Here is a 13,268-nt window from a genome sequence, read left to right as displayed (position 1 = left end):
TTCCGCAGACACTTTATAGATAGCCTTGCTATAAAATTCTAAACTTATATTTTTGTGTACGTTCTAAAAGTAAGAATTCCTCTTCTCTACCAAAGTCTACTGTTATTTTTAAGTGTGTCTTTTCCTTATTTTATGCCTTTTTAGTACTGACAAATGAGTTACTCTTTTGTATTTCTTTTTAAATTGCATTTCAGGCTTCACCAAGGTAGAGTGTATATCACTCTTCCTATGTTTTCCTTCTTTGGGCTAGCCTGTTTTTTTTCCTGAATCACAATAATTTATATCACTAAAAGGGGAAGAAAAACATAGAAAAACCTTGTGTTTCTAGGTCCAAAATATATTGCACTGTGATTCAATGTTTCCATAAGGGGGTAATGAGATCCAAGCCTGCATTTCTCTTTGGCTTCTTTTGCTGGGTTTTGCAGACAACCAGCTAAGGGTTTTCATGCTGAGAAATGGAACACTAGCAAAGATTTATTATTATTTTGGTATTTCACATGAAATCATGATTTACTGAACTTTGAAAAGAGAAATATCAAAGCTGACATATTTTAGACACACAACCTTCTTCATTAAAGCAGCTTTGAGTTCTTAAGCAAATGTAAGGAACAGACTAAAATAAATAAAAATAAATAAACAGAAGGCAAGTGTGTTGTTTAAAAAATAATGTGTCATTCTTCTGAGTGGTGTGTTTTCCCTCTCAAGTACTTCTACTGATTTATGAAATGCACAGAAGGAAACTAAATCTATTAAAGAGACCTACGATGTCAGCACTAAGTAATAGCAAGAACAGCATGAATAATAAAAATAAATGCTGTTTAAGGGAGAATGATGCTCTCATGGCTTTGCATCACCAGTACCAGTAGTGATACTGCAGCCAGCGTGCACCATAGCCACTTGGAACCACAGTTTTGCTATCAGCAGGAAAGGCTCCATACTCTTGTGTATAAACTTCTTGTCTTCACCAGTTTCAACAGACAAATAGAGCTGTAGCAAGACTTGAGATCCCTATTCTGTAGTCTCTACCTTGAAAATCATGGGTATATAGGTGTCTACTACCACATCCTGTGATAAACTGGTAATTTGCACAAGACTTTTAGACATCAAATACGAGGACTTTAAGGAAAATTTTTCTTATTGCTGGTTATTTTTTTCTATATGTATTCCTGCCCATTAAAATGTTACTTTGAAGGATTTATCTGTGAAGTAGCTCATGGAGTTTGTCTAAATGGTATTCCTTTGAACAAATACCTACAAAACAGCTACTTGGTTTCACCATGTTCTTTACACAATGAACCAACGGCAAATTCTGTCTTCAGTCATGTGATCTAACATTATCCAATCAGCATTCAGTTCATCTCAAATCCAATGACTAATACTCAAATGCCTACAGCATCCTGTCATTATTTTTCTTTGTACAAAGGGATGGAAAGAGGACAAGTTAGAAACCATTAATGCTGTTACAAAGAGATGGAACTTCTTTCAATGAAACAGAGAGAGACAGCATTTGTTTCTGAGGTAGTTTAAATGTCTGCATCCAACGAAGCCTGAAATTAAGGATTGGCTCTGACAATTCTAGGCTCTTAACCAAAGAATTTTCTCTTTTTCTTAAATGTATTTTGTATATTTTGTGACAAAATGTGATTAATATATTGGTCTATGTAATGAACAATTAGATAAATCTAAATCAATAACATCTAAGTGCTTTTATCCATTTGAAACAATTGACAATTCCAGGTAAATATAGCACAACATTATGACAGAGATGTTCAGTTATAAAGTGGGTGTAATCTGCTTATTTCCCCTCTTTGTTAATAAGTCAAAGAACTAAAGGCTCAATGCCATCCACAAACACTGCAGAAAGACAAATTCTTCTCATTTTTTTCATTTTGTCTTGTCACTATCAGAATTTGAACCTAGATAAAATACTACAGTTCTATGAGTTTTCAAGTGGAATATTCTCCAGAATATATTGGTTTACACATATATGTTTTTAATTAACATTTTGTACATTTCTTACAATTCTCAGCACCTGAATGATTTATTGATTAATAATTTACATCACTCTATATTAAATATTCAGTTGTTCTGAAAATCTTGTTTTCTGTCAAAAGTATTTCTGAGGCACAGGATTCTTTTCTACCCCAATTTTATTTGCTTGAATAACTTAAAATGCAGCATTTACCCCTGAAAATTGGGACATGCAAACTTCTCTAATTGATAAATTCATGTCACAAAGAAAAAATATATAGCTGGATGTTTTATCATTAAGATCCATATGTTATGTGCTCAAAAGCTTGTCAAGTATTGCAGACTAAATCTCTCATATAAAATTTAGATAAAACTCACAAATTAAAATCATATTTACAATTAGAGTCTGTTATTTTTGCACAATACCGCTATTCTCACTTCACTAAAGCATATCTTCTCACTTAACGTACAAGCCCCAAATAGACAGAAACCAATATATCTAAGTTACATATCTTAAAATAGTATTGAGTTCAGCACTATTCTGAAGTGTTTTGTCTGTAATCATTTTCATTAGTGTGTGAGAAGTTTTTCACATCTCGAATACTGGAGTGACAAGAAATATCTTTGACAGTTTGAATAATTGACTAACAATGTTTAAATGTAAATCTTGCTTCCTTTACTTCTAAACTACATGAACTTGATCTGTTTATTTCTCCTTTCTATATATTGGTTAAATAATTATTTCATGCAGAAAGTCTTTCCTGTGTCATAAAATTCTTTTTAAAAATAAATAATAAAATAAATTAAACTTCTGGGATTATCAGTCATGATTTTTGAGAAATAATTCACTTTTACTTGGCCATTTTGATGATGACCTTGACATTCTTTAAGTGTTAATTCAGATGTCAACTTTAACTATTCCTTTATGATACTTTTGTTGATTTGTGGATTTACAATTTGCAAGGTCATTTATTGTACTGTATATTTTACATTTATGTTCTCAAATTTCTGTATTTAAAGACACATGTAGTACATTAGAGCTGATATGGTTAGATGCTATCAGCATTTAAAAGGGCTTGTAGTTCCTATGAAGTGTGAGTGTTAAGTTTAAGTACATATTCACTTTTTTCACTTCATTGGGAATGATAACAACATTAGATAAAGCAATGGCAGAAAATAACACTTGGTTAACTAATATGTCCAAGAGAAGGAGAAAACAATTATAATAAATATGATCCTAGTACAAAATAATACATCTCATACTCTGGAAAAAATATGACTTCTTACAACCTAACGAAGCTGTATTTTGATTTATTACTCAACCCAAAACAAGTGAATACAGTAAATGGAAATGAGAGCTTATATAATACAGGAAATCTGAAAGTAGAAAAAAGTTAATTTCCAGGATAATATTGCTTCAGTTTATTTTGAGAAAAAAATATATTGAGATAATAGTGCACAGTGCAAAAGTAATAAAAGTAAATATAATAGCCTTCCGTACTTTTTAAGACAGAAGTGAGATTTGGGAGAAAAACAAGTGACTAACTTTCACACGACTATGTATGATAACTCTGCAGAGATTCTCTGAAAAGGTTTGACTGAATAACTGTGTATGTGTGTACACATATGTGCATGTGTGTGTATGTGTATGTATGTGTATATATATAAACAAATAAGAAGAGATTGAAAGGGACACACCCTAACAAGTTGCATGTAACAATATTTGATAGAGTTTGGAGTCTAATGCAGTGCTTCCCAAAAGCTGTCAAGGAAAACATAAAGACTCACAGAGAAATAAAGATAGTTCCCACTCCAATACAGAAGAATCATGAGAGCAACAGTACATGCTGCTCAAAACTCACCTAGAAAACTGTAAAACCAGTTATTGTTATAGTATAGAGAGACCAAGGTCCATGTCCTTTACATGTGTTCTGGCAGAAAATTCAATGATTGTCATAGGAAAGCAGAAGTGTTTAAGATGAAAAAAAAATCACAGTAGTAAGATCATAACTTTAAAATGTTCAGATTTCAAAAATAGTAAGAAATTGGGCCTAATAAACAAAATAAATCTGATAAAAAAGTAAAAGATTAAGAAAGAACACTAAACATGATTTAACTGACGAACATTAATTTTTTGAGTTATCTCAACTGTGTCTTATATAGTAAGAAAGCATAAATTTTAGAGAAACAGAAATTATACAATGACTCTAAATCAAATTTCTACAGATGAAAACTTATAGAAACTTAAATAACTCTTTTCTTTTATTTTGAGTTAGCTTGTTTTCAGTATTTATGTTTTTATTTTCTTTTGGTTTAAGTAACTTATTGAAGTATAACAATAATGGATTTAATGTATATTTACATATAATCTCATCATTTTGAATAGTAGTTAATGCCAGTTTCTGTCATAATTAAAATAATGACCCTTAAGGTATTTACTGTTAGAATGAAATTACGTATAATATGAGAACATTAAAACAGACAAATGACATTGAACATTAGCCATAATTTAATAGTCCTTCTAAAATTATTAATCTGAAATATATCATTCTTACAGTGAAACCTTTAACCATTATGATATTTATAAGAATAGATATTTTAAAAGTGAAAGTATTTTCTCATTTTGTAGACTGTCATTTTGTTTTATTGACAGTGTTTTTTGCCTACAGAAACTTCATCTTCAGGAGATTCCATTTAGTCAGAGCTGCTGTCATGGTCAGTGCTACTGGTGTTACATTCAGGAAGTGATCTCCTGTTTCAATACATTCAAGGCTATTTCTCACTTTTTCTTCTTCTGGTCCAGACAGGTAGGTCTTCTTCAAATATTTCAAAGTTCTACAGAGTATGGCATTTAAAATGTTTAATGACTAAGACTTTTAATGCCTGTGAAACATTTCTGCACCTGGCAACACCACCGTACTCCAGAAGATGATGAACACGAGAGGAACTCTGAAGGGAGTTTGTTTTCTTTATGACAAAAGATGCTCCTATGGGAAAAAAAAATCTCCCTTGCCTCAATTTCTGACAGTTACTTTCTTAGCTGGACCATCAGGACACAAGCAAGATGGATGCTGAGCTTTGCCAAGACAAAGTATGACTGTTCTTCAAAATTCCCTGCTTCACAGGAAAGTCTGTCAGATATGTTAGGACTGTATTCCAAAGATGGATGCCCCAATATTGCAGAGGAATCTTTGGTGGCAGTTTAGGAAGCCAACTGTTTCTGTCATTTCTCAATTTGTTTTTTGGAAATTTCCTGCCAGTACTTTCTGCTTACTCAAGTGCTATTATTTCTTTCTTGGGTTTTTGATAGAGTTGAAGACTACATAGTTGTAGTTTTTCTTAGTTATGATAAAAAAGTAAATTAGATATAAAACTTTAGACTCATCAAGATAGAATTAATAACTGAGTGTTTTCTCTGATTTTAGCAATTTAAAATAGACTGGATATTGTAACTATATTTTTTTCTTGATAAATATATTATTGCCTGTAATTTTACTATGTCAAAGTTGAAACTTTTCATTACAATTTTGATGGGAATTGCATTGAATCTATAGATTGCTTTTGGTAGAATTGCCATTATTACTATGTTGATTCTCCCAATCCAAGAGCAGGGGAGGTCTTTCCATTTTCTGGTATCCTCCTCAATTTCTTTCTTCAAAGACTTAAAGTTCTTGTCAAATAGGTCTTTCACTTCCTTGGTTAGAATAACCCCAAGATATTTTATGCTATTTGTGGCTATCGTGAAAGGTGATGTTTCTCTGATTTCTCTCTCTGCTTCTTTATACTTTGTGTATAGGAGAGCAACTGATTTTTTGGAGTTGATCTTGTATCCTGCCACATTACTAAAGGTGTTTATCAGCTGTAGGAGTTCTTTGGTAGAGTGTTTGGGGTCGCTCATGTATACTATCATAAGTTTCTGAGACTAGAAGACAGAGCTTTTTGCATCCTAAGGATGCAGTCTACCGACTGAAATTATAGTTCCTCTCACTTCTGGGGTTTATTACCCCTAAAGAGAAGTCATTTGTCATTTGAGATTCTTCTGTTTGCAGTAGCATCTCTTTCTGGGAGTTCTTTTTTTTTTTCAAAGTTTGTTAAATTATAAAAGTTTCCATTTCCGCCCCCCTCCCAATACCCTCCCACTCCCCCCACTCCCTCTCCTCCTCCCTCTCGGAACCTGTGGAAGATCTCCAGTGCTCTTAACCGCTGAGACATTTCTCCAGTCCATGAATATTATTAACCTGTTTAATATTAATCAGCCCTAAAGTCTAAGTAATTTTAATGTTAATTGTATTGACTATCTGTTTGCAAGAATAGATCTGTTTTTAGGTTTCTGTTTATTTATTTATTTTTTACTTTATATTAATGAATTCTAGTGAATTTCTCAGATGTTTTCATTTTATTGAATAAGAATGCATTGTTTTTCAGAAATTAGCTTAATTAAAACTACAAAGCTTTTATCCTCTTTGGTGCTCTGTAGTTTAAATGCTTTTTTCTTATTCTAAGTGCTCAGGTGTATTGGGTTGAGGACACTGTCTATGTGTATAACTCAGGGTAACAGGTATTTTTGAAAAAGTTTTAATTTTGTGTGGAGCTTATTACCTTAGTACCTACCTCTTTTTCTAGCTGCCCTGTTGGCCTCTTCTTATAGTGTCTACTTCATTTTTAAAATAGTTCTGTTAGTTATTTGAGACTTTTATATGATGTGTTTTGATCATATTCAGAACTGTCCTCACAAATCTACCCACCTTCATTACTTACCCACACAAAAACTGTGTCCTTTTGGTTATTCCTTAAATCCAGTTCTATTAAGAACAACTTGTGCTTCCCAAATATTCTCGAATATATGGCCTTCCCCTGAAGACTAGTCACCTTTCTGATGATACTTTTAGAGGAGAGTAATTATCTATCTCCAGGAACTATCAATTGTCATTAGCTACCTGGTTATTTGTGGGACTTCCTGCCTAACTCTTTTTCCCGTGATGGGATTTTGTTTGTCCTGTGCATGCTGTAACAGGTACTGTGAATTCATGTATGCAGTTTCCCTTCTCTGTGTTAAAAAACAGTTTCTTTATATTCCTCCACTGCCTGACTCTTACACTCTTTTCATTCCTTCTTCCTTAATGATCCCTGAGCCTTTGGCAAGGATGTTGTGCAGTATAAGCTCCATCTATGCCTAAAGTTCTGTAGTGTTTTTTCTCTGAAGCTTGGCTATTTTTAGGTCTCTGCATTCATCTCTGCATGCTGAAATCAAAGATAAACAAAAGCCTTATCTTTGATAAGAGTTGTTTCTATACATTATTAAGATTTAATTCCATTTTCAGTTCATTTACCAGCACAACGATCATGGCTTTTTCCCTATGGCCTATTACCTGAATAGCCCTCTGTCCTTGGCCAGATATTGGTAAAAAGCATGGATTATCATCTTAAATTCAGTAAGAAAGTACTTGATCTTTCCCATGGAGTTCATGCTACTATTGTACGAGTAGGCAAGCATGTTTTTACAGGCGTGTCATCATTGTACTTTCCAATGTTTACAGTTGGACAAGATTGGCAATTTATATTTTTCCTCTGGTATCCTGCATAGCACCTTCCACCAGTTTAACAGTATGAGAGCGAGCAGCAGGGATGAAACTTCCTGGTCAGCGCCAGCTTGATTTTTCCATGCATAGCTCAAGTATGTGGCTTATGCAGCAATAGAGTCTTACTATCATGCTTTGGAAATTTACCAAGTCCAATGGCAAAAACTTGTGATAGTTGAACACCTCATTGGTCAACAACCCTAAAAGAAGTAACCCATTTCTGGTACTTGGAATAGATGAAAATGAAAATGAAAATGAAAATGTTTAAACAATGGAATATTATTCAGTTAGTAGGTGAAATTAAATATTGATGTTTGAATGTAAATTAATGGAATGAGGAGCTATTTGGAGTGAGATAATTTAGATACATTAAGAAAATGTCATATTTTCTCTCACTTCAAGATATTATCTTTGAAACTTCAGATACATTTGACCCATTTGAGACAACTGTAGAGGTTTAGAAATTACTAATGGACTTTGGTTGGAAAGAAAACTTTCAGGGGAGGGGAGAGAAAACATGCTATGAAGGATTAAAGGGTAAGCATGAAATAGAAAGGTTTGATTTGAGTTGGGTGAGAACAGTGTCCAGGGGAGAAAACAGGGAGGGATAAACAATATTAAGAAACTCTTGTGTAAGTCATATGGATTCATAGTACTGTAAAAGCCCCCTAAATTAAATGTACACAAAAAGAGAAAGAAAGGGAGAGAGTTAAAATTTAGTTACTCTATAATGGGTAACAATACCCTATTAAATCCTCCAGGCTATTAAATAAACACATACTTCCTAAAGAGGAAGAAACTGTAGGATTTAGGTAAAATAGTACCTTCTGAATCCCAAACTGATTGGGAACAAAATTCACCCAAAAATATAAAGTTGGAAAAGTTTCTAATTTTTTATCTGGCATATCTCTCTTATTCTCTTCTGTAATTGTTTTCCAGTTTCTCAAATTGCATTGTTATAGCTACTATTGTTGCTTTTTCTGTCCAGCTTCCCTTGTTTGATATTTTGTATATTTTGTATTTTGTGTAAAATGCAGTCATCATCTTTTATTTTGACACTTTAGTAACATCTATTAATTGTTACATGTACTAATTGTACAACTAAGGAGTTTAAATCATGAATTAATGGTTTAGCTGTTATTAGTCTGATCAGCTTTCCTTACTACTTTTCTTCCTTCCAAACTCTTGCTCTGCCAACCTCTATCTTTCTCTTTGCTTTTTAAATAGTTTTGTATTATATTCAATTTCTTTTGATGGGATTCATAAATTAAGTCCTAATGACCATGACTCAACACTTTCTTCATAAGTAAAATTTTATTGACATGGAGATATATCATTCATGTAATCATTGTTTTTGTTTTTCTACTAAAACAGGTAAGTTGAGAAACCCTAACAAAAACTCTAACTGAAAACAGCTAAATATTTACTATTTACCCACTCAAAAACAAAAGTTTCCCATTTTATACTTTAGTACAATATAGAATAGAATTTGTATGGTTGTATTAGTGGAAACTAAATCTATATATCAGGGCTGACGTTTTTAAAATTGCTTTTGTTATTTTTCCTTCGTTTTCTACATACACTTAATCTTTAGATATACTCCACTATTTGTTTCCTAGGAGACAGTATCAAAGAATGTGTGCTGAATTTGTTTCAACTGCACTTTGAGAGTGTGTCGAAAATAACATATGATATTTCCCCTTGTATTTGTTAATGTAATATCACGGGGAAGATCCCCCAGGACATAGGTTTTGGAATAATGATTTGCATATAGAGTATTTGTAAGGAAATGGTTTCAGAATCAAAACCTGTAGAGAAAAAAAAAGTGTAAGTGAAAGGATTTGAGCAGCAACAGTGAATAAAACACATTCTAGTTCTCTTGTGGGAAGCTATGAGGTTGTAATGGCCTTACAGAGTTTTCTTCAACTGAGACAAAGGTGACATAAGATCACTATTTTTTCCAAAGGAGACATAGATAAAGAAGTCTCCAGCCAATTGCAATTTCCAGAGAGAAAGATGTGTGTATCCACCCTCAACTCTTCCACCAACTGCTTATATAAATTCATCTGTATTGTGGTTGCTGTACATTAGCGAATCATCACAACATATAGTCCATTAAAATAAATTATCATTTTAATTGATTTATAAATATTTAAGATCTTCTTTAATAGAATTAAAAGCCCAAATATTTAAGCCATAATATCATTTTGTAAGCAAATTGTTAAAATTAATTGTCTTATACTTTGAGAAGGATGTTGCCTGTAGATTATAGTTTATTTTTCAAATATGGTATAGCTATACATATGTGTATGTATGTTTGTATGTGAAAGAGAATGGGCAGAGAGAATATATAGACACTGCTACGCTCGCAAGACTTGTGAATTTGTCTTGCTATATCTGGTCTCCAAATAGGTTTACATCAGTTATCGTTGGTGCTTGTTTAGGGGTTAGAAAAATAAAATACTGTTTCTGATGCTAGAGAGACATACCAGTAGTTAAGAGCACTGAGCACTGTCTATAGAGCCAAGAAAGCTATATCTGATTCTTAGCACAATATAGCAGCTAAAAGCCATCTTTAATTCCAGTTTCAAGGGATCTGACATGCCCTTTAGGTCTCCATGACCAGTAGGCATGCTTGGGATTCACTGAAATACATTTAGGCAAAATAGTCATTCATATAAAAATAAAATAAAATTATTTTATTATATAAGTTATTTTTTAGGATATAGCCTACTCACCTATTTTATTTATTTTTTTCAAAGTTTATTAATTTGTAAAAGTTTCCATTTCCACCCCTCCTCCCAACACCCTCCCACTCCCCCCACTCCCTCTCCTCCTCCCTCTCCATCCCTAAGAGCAGTCAGGGTTTCCTGCCCTGTGGGAAGTTCAAGTTCCTCCCCCCTCCCTCCAGGTCCAGGAAGGTGAGCATCCAAACAGACTGGATCCCAAAAATCCAGTATATGCAGAGGAAACAAGTCCCAGTGTCATTGTCAATGGCTTTTCAGAAAGACCCCGTGCCAGCCACATTCGGAGAATCCGGTCACATTCAGAGAATCTGGTTGGATCACGTGGTAATGAGTTCTAAAGTTGTCTAAAGGTAAGTCCCAAATTCACATAATTTAAATAAAAATTAAGTAGCTTAAATTAAAATTTAAAGACTTACTTTTACCTCTTTATACATAATGGTGCACTAATATTTGGAAATTGCAAGTGTTATTTTGTTCTGAAATCTAAGAAGCAGTGTTTCAGGACCATGTGTTCAATATAGTCTTATTCTGTGTTCACATATTATTATGTTATGGTTTCCAAACTTACTCTGTGATTAATTATTAAGTTTCTTTTTTTTTCAGCAATAGTAACAGAAATGCAATAAACTTGCAGAATTCCCCTTCTTTCTCTATGACTCATGATTTCAGGGCTAATGATAGAAAAATCAACTAGAAACTAATAAGTGATTCAAAAGTCATAGTTCTCCGATTTCTGTAGGAAATATGGTCCTCTATCCTCAATTCCATGACTTGAGCATTTCCCTTTGCAAAACTAACTTCACAGGTAGTTAAGCTACCCTGAGTAGAAAAAAGATACATTTTGTAACTTTGCAGAGGATTCCCATGAGTGGAGTTAGCCAAGTCTCCACGTGCAGCTACACCTCTACAGTAACTTAACCACCATAAATTGTTAACGCACCACTTGGCAATTTACTTCAAGCCATTTATTCAAGACTCAAAAAAATATTTTTCTTTTTTCTTCTTTAGATCTTCTATTAAGGACTAAAGAACGAGGTTGTTTTCAGCAAGAAAGGCCACCGGAAAACTTTTAATAACATACATCAGGGGTTTATCAACTCTGTAGACCTTTGCTACAATTTGGAAATACGACAGTGATTCCATTGACCTGAAATGTGAGATTGCCATCCAGCCATGCTGGGTGCCTGTGTCTCAGAGAGAATGGACCAAAGCAGGATTACTGCACTGCCTAGGATTATTGATCCTGATGACCCAGGGGGAAATTGAATTGTTACTCAGACTGGAGGGAACAATAAATGTTGTTTGGAGTGAGGTTGTGTTAAGCTGTCCCACTTAGCACTTCAGCAGCTTATAACTAAGTCAGGAAAAGAAATTACACTCAGCATAGGCAGGGCTGCTTCAAGGCTTGCCCTATTAATACTGGAGCATTTGAACTCAGCTATCATAAAATATCCCGATTAAAGGAAAATAAGCATATAGAACTGCTCACGTAAGGTAAGGGGAAAAAACACTACTTACCTATGACAAAAATAGTACATATGATGACTTAAAGAAATGGTCATTATGGAAATGAGAATTTCTTTAGTCTCCTTCATGACACTGTAATATAGCATAGCTATGCTAATGGTTGTTAACTGTGTATTGTGATTCTTTATAACACACAAAAGAAATTCTACTCCCTTCCAAGAATACGTTAGTGTACGTTTAGTTTTCAGCTAGACATTGGTGACAAAAAGTAAAACATAGAACTGCTGTTAACATTATTTGTGGATGAAGTATAGCTGGGGAGTTCTGTATGCATCTTTTCATTTGTCTCTTGATTGAACCGGAACTCACAGTAATTCAGTCAAAGGAACCTTGGTATTTTGGAGATAAGATTAAAGTCCGAATATACTGGATTTCTATGGGTAGAGAGTTTTAAAACCTACAGACAAGGCTTCCTTAATTAAGAAGAAAACTTATCTGTTGTCCACAACTTGAGCCGAGGTCCAATTCAAACTTACCTTACTGAGCTCTTGCTTCAGATTTTGAGCTAGAGTAGCTAGCCTTACATCCAGTGACGTGTATAAAAGTATGTGAAAGATAACAGCTAGAACACCTAAAAACTCTTTTAAAAATATTTTTAAAGGAATTAAAGTCAACATTTAATACCTCCAGGGAAATAAAAATTAGTTGAAAGAGAGAATCTACTGAAATGGCTCATTTGTAAATATTTGTTGTGCAAGCATAAGGTCTGAGTTTGGTCCTCAGTATCTGTAATGCTGAGTATAGTAGCTTCATGTTTGCAATCTCAGTTCTGGGAAGGTGGAGACAGGCTAATTTCCCAGGGCCTGCTGACCGAAACAGTAAGCCGGATGTTGCTAATATGAGACCTGTCACAACACACAAGGAGTATGACTTCTGTGAATACCCAATGTCTACCTTCTTACTTAAAATTTTTTGAAGAGTGGATGGTGCATTGGGAAGTTTGTGATAACTAATATTGCTGGTTCTCTTGAAAACTAGCAAGCATGTCTCTGGACACATCTGTAATGGATGGCCTAGAATAGCAATGGAAGGAAGACACATCCTAACTGTTGCTGGCACCATTTACTGAACAGAACTTCCTGGACCCTATAAAATGGAGAAATTAGTTTGAACCCTCAGATACAGTCATTCATCCCTGACTTCTGACTCTGGTGTGGAGCAGATTAGAAGCTTCACACTCCTGATATCTTGGATTCCTTGCAAGAAGCATGAATTAAATAAACCTCCCCCCTTCACTTGCTCTTATAGGACCATTTTGTCATTAAAGAGAAAAAGAAACAAAATAGAAATATGTTGCCATATTCCCTTATTTCACTGATATTATCTGTAGAATAGGATATTAGAACATTTTTTAATAAATAGAATGAGGAGAATAATTTTAAAGTTTAAGAAAGAATAAAAATGTGAAACCCAAATCTACAAAAGTAGAAGAATGTATGAAATA

This window comes from Myodes glareolus, chromosome 23 (assembly GCF_982192425.1).
Source record: "Myodes glareolus chromosome 23, mMyoGla1.1, whole genome shotgun sequence".
NCBI classification, from domain to species: Eukaryota; Metazoa; Chordata; class Mammalia; order Rodentia; family Cricetidae; genus Myodes; species Myodes glareolus.
This window is presented reverse-complemented; position numbering follows the sequence as displayed.